The following is a 16,931-nucleotide window of genomic DNA, read 5'->3' on the forward strand; positions in this document are numbered from 1 at the left end:
ACGGAGATCGTTCAGCACGTCGCAAGCGATCCTTCTCGTTGCGCTTTAGGCGACGCAACTCTTGAAAGCCCAGTGTGAGTTGTGGATCCTCCGGCCCTGCGGCTCGAGCAATGACAAAGTCAGGGTCGTCTTCTTCTTGCTTACCTTCCTAAAGAACCACGTGGAAGTCGCCGGGAGAAACGACATGATCGTGTACGTCCATGAGGACATCCTGCATATCACTTGGTTGATCCATTGTGTCGTTGCCAGCGTTGGTTGCTATGCGCCCTTCATCGATAGCATTCCCCAAGTAAAGCTCTCACTTTGGCTTATTCAACCGAAATCGCTTCATTCGGCGGCGATTGCGGCAACGATCTTTGACCTCCTTGGGCTCGGTCGCGGCAGGAGTTGCATGTGCGATTTCGTTTTTGTGCAAAGCGTCCTCGAGCTCCTCTCGTGTGTCTCTGTTTCGCTTGCTATAGGGATTTGGATGAAGCATTATCCTAGGTGAGGGTGAGTATGAAATAGTTGAGCAGCTTAGGCACCCTCTCCGTGTTCCACGACCAGTGCTTGTAGTAATCGTGGTGGCTGTGGTCAGATATCTGGAAGTCTGCGTACACAAACGTGACGCGTTAGACAGAAAGCCTATGTAAAGCGCGTTGCCTCTCAGTCCGTGACATCTGAAGCACTGTAGAATATATGTCGCTGTACTGTTGCGCACGGGTACTGGCAGATATAGTCCCCCCGACTGACGCACAGACGTTGTCACGACAGATATAATACACGCAGTGCCTCTACCCTGCTCGCTACCAAGTCCCTACGCGACCGCCAGCTATGTTCTTGCGCGTTCAGAGTGTTTGTTTTACCCAAAGATGACCCTCACTTCCGCACGCAGCACTATCCACCATAAGCGCACACTGGCACACTTACAGATGCAGCGGTTTGTTTTGTTTGATTTTATTAGTAACGCAGCATCGATATGCGCTCCACCATTTCGAAAATGTTATTTGTCGGTGTTATGCGGTCCATTTACATAAACATACGTAATATTAGCGTAACTACCATTCGCACACTTGCATACACACCACTCACATAGCGCAGGGTCTGCGCCCACAGTGCACTGCACCACTGCGGCGCAGACCTTGTCAGACCTATGCTATCACACAGCGCTTACCTTCTGTGTGCTTCTGCATGTTTGGAAACGGACGACTGACTGACTGACGCGTGCTGCCGCCACAAAGCACGCAGGCCACTTTGAGGCAATTAAATGTAAGGGATAATTAATTAGTCCAATGAGATTGAAGGCGACACCGACAGAATTTCTCGAGCGCTGGTTTGATATGTAGGGCGGGGAACTGTGCAGGGCCACTTTGCACACACTTGTTTCGGCCCAATGAAAGATTAAACACAGTGGTTTCAAGGTAATGGGTGCAATATTGATGGAGCTGCGTACGAAAGAATGGTCAGTTTTGTCCACTGGGCCGTCGAACCGAACCCCACCAATAATGAACAGATTTTATTGAAAGTTCTGGAATTGAAAATGTATGTGGTAATCTGATTAGTGGAGGGTTCTCGGTTGCAGCCGCGGACGTTCTTCGTTGGGGAGATATCGCCACCAGAACGCAGCGTTCGGCGGGTGCAACAGCAACACTGTACCTACAGTAGATTTTGCGTTGCGACCATCACTGTGAATATGGTGTTGTGTGAAAGTAGGTGCAATTGTTGACCGAAGAGACGCTGTTGTGCGTCAGGTTTATTTATTCATATTTGTCGAATGAAAGTGAGCTGTGGCTTTTTGGCGGCTGTTTTATTAATTTTTATCGACGAATCAGAGCTAGCTGTTTGGGCGGGTCCGTAAATAAATTAACGTCCAGATACGCACGCAGACGACCAAACCAGCGTAGTTGTTTAAGATAGTCGTTTAATGTTGAGTGTTATCGTTTATAGTGATACAGCTGAAGTCATAGAGGTGAAACGGCCTAAGTGTGTACGAATACAGATAGGGCGTCGCCGTTGGTTCGTCCACCCATCCCGCCTCAAGACTTATGTCCGTCCCCACCCAGACAGCTCATCCCCATGTCCTGTACAGCCCAAGTCTGGTGTGTCCGACGTGGTGGGGCGCTCGGAAAACAGAAACTATACATTGCGACGCTTTAAAATAATAGTAGTTTAATGTTTAGTGCTATCGTTTATAATGTTACAGTTGACATGTTATAGAGTACAGGTGATCTCCAGTATACTGTACTTCGGGATTAGGGACCAGAATGCTGCGAAACGATTTATAACGGGGCCATTCCCCTCTGGGAACATGTTTATGGGGAGACAGCCAAGATGCTGCTCGTTAAGGGCAGACTTGTGTGACGGAGATTAGCGAATACTACCGAATAATTAGCTCACACTCATTTATGACTAAATTTGTCGTAATTTTGGTTGATTATGGAGAACAAGACACCTGCTATGTTGACGAATTCTTATCACAAAGTGTACTTACCTATATTGCTAAAATATCGTTAACACTAGAATAAACTTGAACTTCTTAGCCATCTCATCACGTTGCTTCAAATATGCTCTAGGTTGAGTGTCCTGATGTGGTCTGAAGCATTTACTGTGATTAAATCGAAGCATTCAAAGCGGTCCACAACCCTCAATTGTGCAGCTCGGAATAATGGAGGAATTCGCATTTTTTTGGGGGTTTTTTGAACCTGAGGCCATAATTAGGAGGTACATCACAAGCGAAAGCGATAGTATTTGCCAAGAATATCTTCATTAATCGAGAACGAAAGTAGGAAGTTCAAATGGTGTCATATACCGCCTAATATTCGAGTTGGATCTTTGGGGCTGTATAATGTGTAAAGTTGAAGGTGCTATGTGTTGTCTTCTTCGAACAGCTACTAACGTGCGTGTGTTGTCTGTTTTTAGGATTTGTCCATTGTTGTTGTTAGCTTTGTCGTGCGCATTTCTTGTTGAGTTCTGTCACTTTAGTGTTGCAGTTTGTTAAAGAATTCGCCACGTGAGCGTGGTGTTTTGCTTCGTGGGAATTTCGCTTTGTTACAATTTGTGATTGTTATAATAATTGTAACGATTCATAAGCTCATGAGCTTATAATGTGTTTGTGCGTTTATTTATTAATAGAAAACTGTCTATTGCTCTTCGATACCATTGAGATGGAACATTCATCCAGCAGTGAAAATCGCGATTCTATAACGACCGTAGTGTAATTGTAATTGTTTTAATGCGATCCTTGCACGTAGACTATACATACATATGAGCAAAGTGCTATTCTAATAAGACCACACTGTGATTCTACTGCTTCTAATGATATTATAATACCTTACCTCCGTTTATATGGTTATAAATTAAAACACTAGTTTATAATCATTTAATGTTTAGTGTTATCGTTTATAGTATTACAGTTTACATGTTATAGAGTACAGTTTATCCCCGACATACTTCGGGATTAGGGACTGGTACGTTGATGAACGATTAACCACGGGGACCTTTCCCCTCAAAGAACACGTGTTTAATCGGGTAGACAGCCAAGATGCTGCCACACTTGTGTGACGGAGATCCTCCACCTGAAACTCGCTTAACATGTTTTTGCTAGGAACATTATAAAATAAAGACCGTACAAACATTTGTTAAAAATACATTTTTATTCATCTGCAATCATTTTGACGTCAAAACTCGAAGGGAATATGTATTATGTTCTATGTTCACACATTTCCAGTACAATGCAAACCATTTCCGTTCTAGGAATACCAAAGCGTTAAAGTATCATTCCCCATGATTTCTTTATTAGTTCACCACATTTGTTCACTGTGCGTCTATGTTGAAGTCAAGGCCATATATCCAACGAACGCGTCATCAATGTACATCCTGAAATCAGCTATCTAAAACCAATCAAAAAAGCCATGTTGAGTAAAGATGTATCTACAGACGCATTCCAACGTTAGCTCAACAGGAACACTTAACGACTACAATTGAACCCTCTCACAACCAGAGCTCATCACACCACTTCGGCAAGTAATCCGATAACATTACAAACCACCACTGTGCACGTCATTAAACTCTCACCAAAACTGTAAAACTAAAATGGTCAAAATTACACACAAAAGTACTCGATACGGATTAATAGGTATAACCACATGACTTAATATTTTTTTCAGTCACCCCGAGCTCTCTGGTTGACTCTCGAGCCACTCCATTACATCCAGCCATCTCTCGGGATCCAACTGCATGGGGTCGAAGGTGGAATTATCTTCAGGACTCATTGCAGCACCTTGAATTTCAGCTTTTGATTTCAGTTTCCTATCATTGTGGACCTTCTGATGCTTGTTCATGGTTGATGACCGTGCAAATGCCTTCCCACACACAGAGCACGGGAATGGCTTCTGGCCCGTGTGTGTTTTCTCATGAGCTTGAAGATTTGATGAGTGTGAAAATGTCTTCCCACACACAGAGCACAGGAATGGCTTCTCGCCCGTGTGTGTTTTCTTATGAGCTTGAAGATTTGATGATTGTGCAAATGTCTTCCCACACACAGGGCACAAGAACGGCTTCTCACCGGTGTGTGTTCTCTGATGGTTTTGTAGAGTTGACGAGTGTGCAAATGTCTTCCCACACACAGAACACAGGAATGGCTTCTCGCCCGTGTGTGTTCTCTGGTGACTCTGAAGATGTGATGACTTAGCAAATGTCTTCCCACACACAGAGCACAGGAATGGCTTCTCACCCGTGTGTTTTTTCTTATGATCTTGAAGAGTTGATGACCGTGCAAATGCTATCCCACACACAGAGCACAGGAATGGCTTCTCGCCCGTGTGTGTTCTCTGATGGGTTTGAAGAGTTGACGAGTGTGCAAATGTCTTCCCACACACAGAGCACGGGAATTGCTTCTCACCCGTGTGTGTTCTCTGGTGTCTCTGAAGATGTGATGGCCATGAAAAGGACTTACCACACACAGAGCAATTGAATGGCTTCTTGTCTCCGTGTGCGTGGGGCTGTGGAGAGCGTCTCTGCTCCATGTGAGCGTAGTAACAGCAGCGATGTTATCGAATCAAAAGTACGCTATCGGCCGCAATGATGTTTAGCGTAGAGTTTTGGATTTAGTTAACTGCTAAAACAAGAACGACACTCGCGTCTAAGCGAGACGCAAACAAATCCCGTAAATTTGACGACGAACACGTTTAAGATTTTATCCGCGAAAATAGACACTTACTTGTAGGTTCACGGTATATCGATTTCTAGAACCCGTCTGAAGATGTCGCCACGAACTCTCCGGACGCAAAGTCGCCTAACTGTCGACGCAGCAATTGTGCTCGCCAGGCTGCGTTGTCTCGCGGTTGAAGGGCGATCAGCAGAGCGACGAGTCGAGCGTCCAACCTCATCAAGTTCCCTCTCGAAATGGCATTGAGCTCTGCTTCTGAGCCGCCTTATAACTCCCCCTCTAGGATCCAATGCTTTGTCTTTCAGGATATTTGCATTCGATTGTTAATTTTGGAAGGAACAATCCGCATGTATATTAACATACAGAAGGGTAATGTGCCCATTGTGTTTCATGCATGAATATATAAGTGCATCTCAGTGTGTAATTGTGCGCTTATTTTGAATAAATGGAAAAACATTGTCCTCGATTTAAAGAGAATGCAGAGAAATTAGCACGTAACTTTAGAAAAGGAGGAGAGCGGCCTTCTCGACGAGGGAATGAAACCCAATAGGTAATATTTTTTTACAGCGTTACAATGGATAGGTTGTAGTTCATAGGTTATAATATTATGTTTCACAATGATAGCGCTTAAGATGTGAGAGTCTACAATATCAGAGTTGATCAAATGCGACGATCAAGGGCATCAATCGGGTGAGTTTGATCAGAAGCTTTAATCAAAGGCGTCATCCCATCACGGAACACCACCTCCCTGCGTATATCACAGCAACAGAAGCAACTACAGCAGCAACAACAGCAGCGACAACAACAGCAGCAACATCACATTTCGAGGGCGACGCAGCTACTTCCGATTCTGCTGCCCAGCTGTTTGTTGTCGGGACCTGCTCTCGCAGGAGCCCACACGTCTTTGGAAATGATTGCGATGATCATGTCTGAGCTGATAATTAAGTCACTCAAGATTACTTTGTTTAACCATAACTTTAGGTAGGTTAGTGCCATCGGGGCCCTGTGAATGCTACTCATGAATGAACTCGCACTCCTGTATGACCGACAATTGTACTAATTTTGGTTGATCGAGTAGAACAAGGCACGTGCCCTGTCCAGACGAATTCTTTTCAACAGCAGTGTATCGATTTAAAGCTTTCGTGACGGCAGGGATTCATATTATTGGTTCTTTCGGTAAAGTCACGTAGAATGGAAATAATAAAATAAAAAAATAAAACATAATAAAATAATTCCCACGACGTTTCGGCCACAACGCAAGCAGCCGTCCTCAGGTTTCAGACTTCTCTACAGACCTGTTCTTCACATGAGGACGGCTGCTTGCGTTGTGGCCGAAACGTCGTGAGAATTATTTTAAAATGTTTTATTTTTATTATTTTATTAATTCCATTCTACGTGCCTTTACCGAAAGAACCAAGAAGTACAACATTGTCCTTAAATATAATGCTAAAATAAATGTTAACACTGAATTAAACGTGCACCTGTTAACCCCTCCCTCGCATTTACGACTAACGATTTGCAATTGCACATAACATACATTGAAGCCCATTAAAATGCTAATACGACAATATTGTTTTTCTAAAATTTGAATGCGATTCTTTCCCTGTACCCTCCCCCCCACAGTTCACATATCCGACCCCCGGATCGATTGAATAGATAATTTACATACATATCTGTAGAGTGCGATTTTAATACTTCGAATGAGATTTAAATACCGTACCTCCGTTTATGGTGCTATAAATTATAAAACCAGTTGATAGTTTATAGACGTTTAATGTTCAGTGTTATTGTTTATAGTGTTATCAATTTACATATTTTTAAGTACAGGTGATTCCTGGTATACTTCGGTATTCTGGACCTGAACGTTGCGAAACGATTCCTAACGAGGACCTTTCCCCACCAGAGCGCAAGCCGCTAATGAATATAACTCGGGCCGGCGGGAACACGTGCTTCCATGGGCAGTGGGGGACAGGGCATGGTTGTATTGCCTACAGGTGCCACCGGGAAAATCCCCCAAGTTGCTCCGCCCATGGCGGGGTCAGGTAGAGGTCATAGAGGTGGGTGAAGTAAAGACAGTGCGTCAACTAAGGGACAAGAGGTGACAACAAGATAGAGAGAGTTCGAGAAGGGAAGGCGAGACCAAGTGTGGGCGGAGGTTCACGCCGAGAATGAGAGAGGGGGAGGAACGAGGTTTGGGGCTGTGTTGGCTGGTTGCTGTCTCGTCGTCGTCGTTGCTATATCGTGACGCCTGGGGTCTGAAACCGCGTTAAAGGCTAAATAAAATAACCCTCTGCAGTCTGAGTCCGGAGTCATTACAATTGTAACGATTCATTATTTCACGGGCTAATATTGGTTTGTGCGATTATTTTACATACTCATACTGAATATTGCTATTTGATGCCATTGAGATGGAAAATTAATCTAATAGTGGACAGCTTGATCCTAATACTACCAAAGTGTTATTCGAATAATTTTAATCCCATCTTGATCCTGAACCTTCCATTTCACATATTCCACCCTTGGTTCGCACGTCCATATTACATACATACCATATTACATACATACATATTAGATACAAACATGTTACATACTCACGAGCATAGTGTGATTCTTAGATAAACGTCCGATTCAACACAGTACATAAAATCCGTGATCTGGTCCCGTCTGTAAAAGACGTGGTTCCAGACATACAGTACTCTGGCGTCTACAAACAAAGTTGCCTCTGTGGTAGCAGATACATTGGAGAAACCAAACGACATGTCTCGGACCGCATCCGTGAACATAAAGCAGACCTGAAACACGGTAGGACAAACACCTCAGCCGTGGCAGATCACTGTTACAATTCAGTAGGCTCACATGACATTGACTTCTACAACACAGAGGTTCTCTGCAAGCCATCTGACTACCATGAGAGATTCGTTCATGAGGCGATCCACATATACAAACACAGAGACAATTTCAACCGAGAAGATGGATTCTGGCTCAGCAATCGTTGGAAGGACGTAATAAACCACTTCGGATCTTAACTGATTGTTGTTCACGTTTACGGTGACTTTCAGACCGCAGTCCACTCACTGGCATTAACTGTGTATCTTGTGTTCTCCACAGGGAATGCATTATTTGCTCCGCTGCGGGTCTCCTGCCACCGCTCTCCCATTCACATGTTTCATTGCTTCTACATACTATTAACATTCCCTCCCTTTGTTAATGCTACCCCCTACCCCCTCCCTTTGGTGCTGCTGATCCTGCATAATGTATGGGCATAATATGACTTTCAAACCCCCCCGCCCACCTCCTACGCATTTCCCATATATATGCTAAATTCCTCTTGATATACAAATTATTTTGTCAAGGCGCTCTTCTTCCACCTCCAACCCAGCTTATATATACGCTCCAAGCTTGGCAGTGTTTCATTCTTCACCTGAAGACGGCTGCTTGCGTTGTAGCCGAAACGTCGTGATAATTATTTTATTATGTTTTATTTTTATTATTTTATTACTTCCCTTCTACGTGACTTTACCGAAAGACTACTCATGAATGAACTCATGCTTCTTTCGGTAGAAATTTGAAATCGTGTTGGTAGAACAAGTCGCCTGCCTTTTTAGACGAATTGTTATCTTCAAGTGCGTCCGTAAATATACTGCTAAAATACACAGCATAGTGAAGGCTGCCTTGTTGGGGAGATGCAGTTTGGGTAAGGCGCTGTGACCGGGTGATGACACGGATTCTGAAACAATGGCGTTAAACACTCGCTGCTTGGCCCCGTCGACAGCAGCGAAGGCTGTCATATATCGCTCCATTTACGAGTTGGATGGTGCTAGGTGTTGTTTTCTTCTAACCGATACTAACGTGCGTGTGTTTTGTATGTTTTTAGGATATGTCTATTGATGTTGTTCTTTTAATTGCGGCGTTTTATGTTGAGTTCTGTCACTTGAATGTTTAAGAATTCGTCACGTGAGCGTGGTGTTTTGCTTGTTGGAATTTCGCTTTGTTACAATTTGTGATTGTTATAAAATCGTAAAGATTCATAATCTCATGAGTTAAGAATCGGTTTGTGCGTGATTCTTATACGACCACACTGTGATTCTAATGCTTTTAATGATATTATAATACCTTACCTCCGTTTATATGGTTATAAATTAAAACACTAGTTTATAATCGTTCAATGTTTAGTGTTATCGTTTATAGTATTACAGTTTACATGTTATAAAGTAGAGTTTATCCCCAACATACTTCGGAATTAGGGACTGGTACGTTGATGAACGATTAACAACGGGGACCTTTCCCCTCAAGGAACACGTGTTAATCGGGTAGACAGCCAAGATGCTGCCGGTTAAGGGCACACTTGTGTGACGGAGATCCTCCACCTGAAACTCGCTTAACATGTTTTTGCTAGGAACATTATAAAATAAAAACCGGACAAACATTTGTTAAAAATACGTTTTCATTCATCTGCAATAATTTTTACGTCAAAACTCGAAGGGAATATTTATTATGTCCTATGTTCACACATTTCCAGTAGAATGCAAACCATTTCCGTTCCAGGAATACAAAAGCGTATAAGTTTCATTCCCCATGATTTCCTTATTAGTTCACCACATGTGTTCACTGTGGGTCTATGTTGAAGTCAAGGCCATATATCCAACGAACGCGTCATCAATGTACAACCTGAAAACCGGCTATCTAAAGTCGATTAATACCAATCAAAAAAAGCTATATACTTGAAAAAAAAACGTTTAAAATGTTGAGTAAAGATGTACCTACAGAGGCATTTCAACTTTAGCTCAACAGGGACACTTAACGACTACAATTGAACCCTCTCACAGCCAGTGCTCTTCACACCAATTCGGCAAGTAATCCGATAACATTACAAACCACCACTGTGCACGTAATTAAACTCTCACAAAAACTGTAAAACTAAAATGGTCAAAATTACACACAAAAGTACTCGAAACGGCTTAATAGGTATAACCACATAACGTAATATTTTTTCAGTCACCCCGAGCTCTCTGGTTGACTCTCGAGCCACTCCATTACATCCAGCCATCTCTCGGGATCCAACTGCATGGGATCGAAGGTGGAAACTTCTTCAGGACTCATTGCAGCACCTTGAATTTCAGCTTTTGATTTCAGTATCCTATCATTGTGGACCTTCTGATGCCTATTCCTGGTTGATGAGTGTGCAAATTTCTTCCCACACACAGAGCACAGGAATGGCTTCTCGCCCGTGTGTGTTTTCTTATGATCTTGAAGAGTTGATGAGTGTGCAAATGTCTTCCCACACACAGGGCACAGGAATGGCTTCTCGCCCGTGTGTTTTCTCTGGTGAGTTTGAAGAGTTGATAAGTGTGCAAATGTCTTTCCACACACAGAGCAATTGAATGGCTTCTTGTCTCCGTGTGCGTGGGGCTGTGGAGAGCGTCTCTGTTCCATGTGAGCGTAGCAACAGCAGCGGTGTTATCGAGTCAAAAGTACGCAATCGGCCGCAAGGATGTTTAGCGTTGAGTTTTGGATTTTGTTAACTGCTAAAACAAAAACGACACTCGCGTCTAACCGAGAGAAAAAACAAATCCCGCTAATTTGACGACGAACACGTTTAAGAATTTATCCGCGAAAATAGACACTTACTTGGAGATTCACGGTATATCGATGTCTGGAACCCGTCTGAAGATGTCGCCACGAACTCTCCCGACGCAAAGTCGCCTAACTGTCGACACAGCAATTGTGCTCGCCAGGCTGCGTTGTCTCGCGGTTGAAGGGCGATCAGCAGAGCGACGAGTCGAGCGTCCAACCTCACCAAGTTCCCTCTCGAAATGGCATTGAGCTCTGCTTCTGAGCCGCCTTATAACTCCCCCCCTAGGATCCAATCCTTTGTCTTTCAGGATATTTGCATTCGATTGTTAATTTTGGAAGGTACAATCCGCATGTCTATTAACATACCGAAGAGTAATGTGTCCATTGTGCTTCATGCATGAATATGTAAGTGCATCTCAGTGTGTAATTGTGCGCTTATTTTGAATAAATGGAAAAACGTTGTCCTCGATTTAAAGTGAATGCAGAGAAATTAGCATGTAACTTTAGAAAAGGAAGAGAGCGGCCTTCTCGACGAGGGAGTGAAACCCAATAGGTAATCTTCTTCCTAGCGTTGTTCCCGCTGTGACGCAGGGTCCGCTTTTCGGCATTGTCTTCTCCATTTGGCTCGGTCCAGGGCATCTTCAGGGGATGCGTTGACCGTCTTTATGTCTTCCTTTATTCGATCCATCCGTCGCTTCTTCGGACGTCCGCGTGGACGGCGGCCCTCTGGCTCAATACGCACGGCAGTCTTGGCCACTGATGACTCTTCACTTCGCATCACATGGCCGTACCACCGAAGCCTTGCCTCAAGCATCTTGTCTGCAATGGGGGCCACACCAAGTCGATTCCGAACGTCTTCGTTCATGACACGATCCCATCGAGTGAGTCCGAGGCTCCATCTGAGCATCCTCATCTCCATGGTGTGGAGAGCTTGTTCGTGTACAGTTGTGGCTGGCCAGCACTCGGATCCATAGAGTGCCACCGGTCGGACGATGGTCTTGTAAATTTTTCCCTTCAGCCTATCCGGCATTTTCCTATCACAGAGGACTCCGGTGACTTGCCTCCACTTCATCCATGCCGCATTAACTCGTGACCTCACATCAGTCGTGATGCTTCCATCTGAGCTGATGGTGGCGCCCAGGTACTTCCGTCACTTTCTTCAGATCTTCTCCGTCAATGCTGATGGTGCCGTCGGTTTGGGGGCCACACTCCATATACTCCGTCTTTTTGATGTTGAACCTCATCCCGTTTTCGTCCAAACGTTCCTTCCACAGGCGCGTTTGTCTTTCCACTTCTCCTCTCTCTTCATCTGAGAGGAAGACGTCATCCGCGTAGAGAATTGACCATGGCAGGGGCGTGTGCAGGTCGGCAGTGATCGTGTCCATGCACAGGTTAAACAGGAGTGGTGACAGGGCCGATCCTTGGTGCACTCCAACGCTGATGGGAAATGGCGGTGATATGCCCACTGCACACCTGACTGCACTGGTGACGTTCTTGTATAGGAGTTGCACCCAATGCACGTAGGTTTCAGGGACTCCATGGGATCGAAGCGAGTGCCAGATGAGGTCGTGGGGGACCCTGTCAAATGCCTTTTCAAGGTCGAGGAACGACACGTGCACAGCTTTGTTCTTCTCTCTGTGCCTCTCCAGCAGGAGCCTCGCCGCGAATATGGCGTCCGTAGTGCCACATCCTTTGACGAAGCCGCATTGGTTGGGTGATAGGGTGACGATGTTTCTTATCCTCGTGTCCAAAACTCGCTCAAAGATCTTCATCGCATGACACAGGAGCCGGATTGACCTGTAATTCGAGCATTCTGCCACGGCCCCTTTACCCTTCCAAATTGGATCCGTCGTGCTGGTCGACCAGGCTTCTGGGACCTCACCGGTGCTCGTGATGGTGCTGAAGAGTTGGGTAAGGAGGGCAGCAACCTGCCTGCCAAGGATCTTCCAGGCCTCAGCAGGTATATCGTCCGGGCCAGTCGTTTTCCCATTCTTCATTCTCTTGATAGATTGTTCCACTTCGGTGATGGTGATAGGTGAAACCGGACCGAGGACGTGTTCAGCGCTAATAATAGGTGGGTGGGGAAATTCCTGGTTGCAGATTCCAGAGAAGTAGTCGCTCCAGCGTTGAAGGATGGCGGGCGGGTCTCTGAGAGCGCTGTGATTCTCATCCTTTATGCATTTGACCTGACCAATATCCTGAGTCGAACGATGGCGCGCCTCTGCCAGTCGATAGATCTTATTGGCACCTTCTGGGGTGTCCAGTTCGACATACAGTTGGTCGTATTGAGCTAATTTCACCGCTGCTACTACTCGCTTCGCTGCCGATTTGCAGTTTCTGTATTGTTGGTAGTCCAGATCTGCGAGCGTTTTGCGCCACTTCTTGAAAGCTAGCTTCTTCTCTTTCACTGCTAGCTGAACTTCTTTGTTCCACCACCATATTTGCTTGTCAATGAAGTGTTTTGCCGGCTTAGTTAGCCCCAGTGCTTCCGTTGCTGCTGTGCACAGTTGGCCGGCGAGATCTTCCCAAATCGCATTCGCTGGTCGGTTGGTGTTCACGTCAATCTGATTGAGGGCGACTCTCAGCTGATCTTTGCATTCCTTCATCCGCCACCACTTAATTCGCTGCTGTTCCGTTGTTGGTGGGCGATGTCGCTGGCCAATGTCCATTTTCATGTCCATGATCAGGATGCGATGTTGTGGGGTGATGTTGTCCGATGGTATGACTTTAGTGTTTGTCACCGTTTTCAGCTTATCCCGCTTGACAAGCCAGAAATCAATTTGATTTGATCTCCCACCACTGGCGTACGTAATGAGATGGGACGGTCTCTTCTTGAAGAAGGTGTTGGCGAGGACAAGATCATGGGCTTCCGCAAAGTCCAGGGCTCGGTTTTCCTCATCGTTCCGGGTACCATATCCTTGGCCACCATGGTTTCGAGGGTATCCATCCCGGGCGTTTCCAACGTGTCCATTTAGGTCTCCACCAATTACTAACTGCTCTTCTCCATTTATTTGATTGCATGTGTCCATCAATTGTTCCCAAAATTCCTCCTTGGTATCTGCTGGGCAGCCAGGCTGCGGCGCATACCACCAAAGTGTTATTCAAATAATTTTAATCCCATCCTGATCCTGCACCTTCATGTTTCACATATCCCACCATTGGTTCGCACGTCCATATTACATACATACATGTTACATGCATACATATTACATTCAGACATATCTCATGCATACATATTACATACAGACATGTTACATACTGACGAGCAAATTGTGATTCCTAGAGGACCACGGTGTGAAGCCAAGAATTCGAATTCAAATATCACACTTCAATGTACGGTGTTATAATCTTTAACACCAGTTTATTGTTATTTTATAGCGTTATAATGTATAGCTCATAGCTTATATTGTTAGAGTTCATAACATTATCATTTACTATAACACTAGTTTGTAGTGTTATTTTAAAGCGTTACAATGTATAGCTCATAGTTTAAAGGTTATATTGTTAGAGTTTATAATGTTAGAGTATACAATGTGAGTTTACAATTTGAAAGTTTGTGGACGTGCCCTGTCCTCGTGGGACCCGACACGGATTTGGAAATGATTGCTATGATCATGTCTGAGCTGGGATGAGCGACTAATGTTTACTTTGAATAATCATAACTGTGTGTAGGTTAGTGCAATCGGGGCTTAGTGAATACTACTCATGAATTAACTCATATTTCTTTCGGATAGAAATTTTAAATCGTGTTGGTAGAACAAGTCGCCTGCCTTTTCTAGACGAATTGTTATCTTCAAGTGCGTCCGTAAATAAACTGCTAAAATACACAGCATAGGGAAGGCTGCCTTGTTGGGGAGATGTAGTTTGGCTAAGGCGCTGTGGCCGGGTGATGACACGGATTCTGAAACAATGGAGTTAAACACTCGCTGCTTGGCCCCGTCGACAGCAGCGAAGGCTGTCATATACCGCCCCATTTACGAGTTGGCTCTTTGGGGCTGTATGTGAATAGTTGAAGGTGCTCGGTGTTGTTTTCTTCTAACAGCTACTAACGTGCGTGTGTTGTCTGTTTTTAGGATTTGTCCATAGATGTTGTTCTTTTTATTGCGGCGTTTCACTTGAGTGTAGCAGTTTGTTTAAAAATTCGTCACGTGAGCGTGGTGTTTTGCTTGTGGGAATTTCGCTTTGTCACAATTTGTGATTGTTATAATAATTGTAACGATTCATAATCTCATGAGTTTATAATGGGTTTGTGCGTGTATTTATATAAATATATTCCGTCTTTTGTTATTCGATGACATCTAGCATTAAAAATCGTGATTGTCATATGACCATGTTGTAATTGTAATAATTTTTATCCGATCTTTGCACGTACACTATACAAACATATGAGCATAGTGCGATTCTTATACGACCACACTGCTTTTAATGATTCTAATGATATTATAATACCTTACCTCCGTTTATATGGTTATAAATTAAAACACTAGTTTATAATCGTTTAATGTTTAGTGTTATCGTTTATAGTATTACAGTTTACATGTTATAGAGTACAGTTTATCCCCGACATACTTCGGGATTAGTGACTGGTACGTTGATGAACGATTAACTACGGGGACCTTTCTACCTCAAGGAACACGTGTTAATCGCGTAGACAGCCAAGATGCTGCCGGTTATGGGCACACTTGTGTGACGGTGATCCTCCACCTGAAATTAGCTTAACATGTTTTTGCTAGGAACATTATAAAATAAAGAACGGACAAACATTTGTAAAAAATACGTTTTTATTAATCTGCAATCATTTTTACGTCAAAACTCGAAGGGAATATTTATTATGTCCTATGTTCACACATTTCCAGTACAATGCAAACCATTTCCGTTCTAGGAATACCAAAGCGTTAAAGTATCATTCCCCATGATTTCCTTATTAGTTCATCACGTTTGTTCACTGTGCGTATATGTTGAAGTCAAGGCCATATATCCAACGAACGCGTCATCAATGTACATCCTGAAATCAGCTATCTAAAATCGATTAATACCAATCAAAAAAAGCCATACACTTGACAAAAAATCTTTAAAATGTTGAGTAAAGATGTACCTACAGACGCATTCCAATTTTAGCTCAACAGGAACATATAACGACTACAATTGAACCCTCTCACAGCCAGTGCTCTTCATACCAATTCGGCAAGTAATCCGATAACATTACAAACCACCACTGTGCACGTCATTAAACTCTCAAAAAAACTGGAAAACTAAAATGGTCAAAATTACACACAAAAGTACTTGATACGGATTAAAAGGTATAACCACATGACAATATTTTTTCAGTCACCCCGAGCTCTCTGGTTGACTCTCGGGCCACTCCATTACATCCAGCCATCTCTCGGGATCCAACTGCATGGGATCGAAGGTGGAAACTTCTTCAGGACTCATCGCAGCACCTTGAATTTCAGCTTTTGATTTCAGTTTCCTATCATTGTGGACCTTCTTATGCCTGTTCATGGTTGATGACTGTGCAAATGTCTTCCCACACACAGAGCAAAGGAATGGCTTATCGCCCGTGTGTGTTCTCTGATGAGTTTGAAGAGTTGATGAGTCTGCAAATGTCTTCCCACACACAAGGCACAGGAATGGCTTCTCGCCCGTGTGTGTTCTCTGATGACTCTGAAGATGTGATGACTGTGCAAATTTCTTCCCACACACAGGACACAGGAATGGCTTCTCGCCCGTGTGTGTTTTCTGGTGTCTCTGAAGATGTGATGGCCATGAAAATGTCTTCCCACACACAGAGCAATTGAATGGCTTCTTCTCTCCGTGTGCGTGGGGCTGTGGAGAGCGTCTCTGCTCCATGTGAGCGTAGTAACAGCAGCGGTGTTATCGAGTCAAAAGTTCGCTATAGGCCGCAAGGATGTTTAGCGTTGAGTTTTAGATTTTGTTAACTGCTAAAACAAGAACGACACTCGCGTCTAACCGAGACGCAAAAAAATCCCGCTAATTTGTCGGCGAACACGTTTAAGAGTTTAATCGCGAAAATAAACACTTACTTGGAGATTTACGGTATATCGATGTCTGGAACCCGTCTGAAGATGTCGCCACGAACTCTCCCGACGCAAAGTCGCCTAACTGTCGACACAGCAATTGTGCTCGCCAGGCTGCGTTGTCTCGCGGTTGAAGGGCGATCAGCAGAGCGACGAGTCGAGCGTCCAACCTC

At 44.2% G+C, this 16,931-nt stretch overlaps 1 pseudogene; it reads left to right on the top strand.

The window, feature by feature from the left end:
• Nucleotides 1–16,931, top strand: part of LOC133361268 (zinc finger protein 84-like) — a 539,839-nt pseudogene that overhangs the window by 13,841 nt on the left and 509,067 nt on the right.

This window comes from Lethenteron reissneri, chromosome 72, assembly GCF_015708825.2.
Source record: "Lethenteron reissneri isolate LAM-NWPU_2019-01 chromosome 72, ASM1570882v1, whole genome shotgun sequence".
NCBI lineage: Eukaryota > Metazoa > Chordata > Hyperoartia > Petromyzontiformes > Petromyzontidae > Lethenteron > Lethenteron reissneri.